A 2,500-nucleotide genomic window follows, 5' to 3' on the forward strand; every position below is an offset into this window, starting at 1 on the left:
TGCTTTAGGTAACTCATTATCGCCCGGGAAGATAAAAAAAAAATCCTTTAGGTAACTCATTATCGCCTGGGAAGATAAAAAAATGCTTCAGGTAACTCATTATCGCCTGGGAAGATAAAAAAAATGCTTTAGGTAACTCATTATCGCCTGGGAAGATAAAAAAATGCTTCAGGTAACTCATTATCGCCTGGGAAGATAAAAAAAATGCTTTAGGTAACTCATTATCGCCCGGGAAGATAAAAAAAAATGCTCTAGATAAGTCATTATTGCCCGGGAAGATAACAAAAATTCTTTAGGTAACTTACCGGCCGGGGAAGATAAAAAAAAAATGCTTTAGGTAACTCATTACCGCCGGGGAAGATAAAAAAAATGCTTTAGGTAACTCATCCCCCGGGAAGATATAAAAAATGCTTTAGGTAACAGTAAGTCGAAATAAGAAGTTGAATCATGTACTATCTACCCTTTTAAATACGTCTCTTTATGTCTAGGTGTACTTAAGGTAATAGTTAAGATTGTCAATTTCTTTATTAGATAAATATTCTTAAAAACATTCTGCTGATTATTTGCGCTTAAAATCAACAGGAACGATATCTTACATACGAGTAAAAATTTATCAATGCATGAGATTCAATTTACAGCCACGAGATTATTACATTGTAAGTACATGCAAAAGCATACTGCATAAAAAATACATCTTTAACAGACAATATCATCTGCTTAGATTAGCAGCATCAGTTAGAATGTACACTATGAAAACAACTAGAAACATGTATGCGTTCAGTTCCACGTGCATGTGCATCATAAGCACATACAGTTACACCTGAGTTCATTAGTAAACACGTCTTAAAAAAAAAAAAAAAAAAAAAAAAAATTCAATGAGTAACATCCCTTAGTGAAATGCAAAAGAACACAAAAGAATACACAAAAAAAATTAAAAATACGCACGAAAAAGTAAGTATATTCATTAAAAAAAGCAAATATTTACAATGAGTATAATGCAAAATGCAAAAGAATGCAAAAGAATACGCAGAAAAAAAATGAAGAATAAGCATGAAAAAGTAGGAATACTCAAATACTTGTACAACCACCAAATCCCTTTACAGAAAAAAGCGAAAAAAGGTAAATTCTTCTTTCAAAAAAAAAAAAAAAAAAAAAAAAAGTACAAAGGGAACATAAAGAAGAAGCGGAAGAAGAAAACTCGAGGAGAAAAAAGTTGAAAAATCGGCTCGTAAATGGAAGCATCATTATCTAGGTGCATACTGCAGATATACTTGGAAAGCTCTTTAGTATAGGAAAAGTGATCAAGTGAAAATAAGTAGGTAAAAGTGGTGGCTCGTTTGAAGAAGAAGAAGAAGGTGAGGAAGGGGAAAAACTGGCAAAAGCAGCAGCTAGTGATAAAAACCTTCTTGGAATAAATGACCCTTCCTAAATTATATATATATATATATATATATATATATATATATATATATATATATATATATATATATATATATATATATATATATATATATATATATATACATATATATACATATATATATATATATATATATATATATATATATATATATATATATATATGCATATATATATGCATATATATATAATTTATATATATAAATATACATTATATATATAAATATACATTATATATATAAATATACATTATATATATAAATATACATTATATATATAAATATACATTATATATATACACACACACACACACACACATATATATATATATATATATATATATATATATATATATATATATATATATATATATATATATATATATATATATATATGTATATATATATATATGTGCGCGTGTGTGTGTGTGTGAGGTATAGCAATTATTCTCCATATACAGGGCATGGCGATAACTCTGCTCACGTAAGGTATTGCGATTACTCTACGTATATCAGGAGGATTAAATTGGAGTGCAGAGTATTTGAGTAATTGACTTGTTAATTGTTAATACGAGGAACCCATTTCGCCCTGGGGTCGAGTGAGGAGGAAAGGACGTTGTTGGAAAAGAAGAAATGATATAAATCATTGATTTTGTTTGATGACTTGGTTTACCTATAGCGAACCCAAATAATTCGTTTAAATATGATGCACTGCTTCAAATGATTTAGCAATGACAAATATTTAAGGTGTTGATCATGAGCTATGTTCAGCTGTGTCACAAGGGAGTAAGTTTAGGTACAGAATATAAAGGACCTCGTTTTATATGAGAAGAAATAAAGGACTTTACTTGTGGAGGAAATGAGTTGGTTTACGCAAGGCGCATTAAAGATCATATTTCAAATGTAGATATTAACTGCAGAAGAATGGAGCTGCTAAAAAGAAGCTTTAGCTCTGTGGTATTAGTTGAGCTGGTTTAGATAAGAAGGACCTACGATTTAGTTGAACCTAGGAGTAAAGCAACTAGTTTGTATCTGAAGCAGATTTAGCAAAGGGGTAATAAGAGAATTGCTTTAGTTGTTGG

This window comes from Palaemon carinicauda, chromosome 45 (assembly GCF_036898095.1).
Source record: "Palaemon carinicauda isolate YSFRI2023 chromosome 45, ASM3689809v2, whole genome shotgun sequence".
Taxonomy (NCBI): Eukaryota; Metazoa; Arthropoda; class Malacostraca; order Decapoda; family Palaemonidae; genus Palaemon; species Palaemon carinicauda.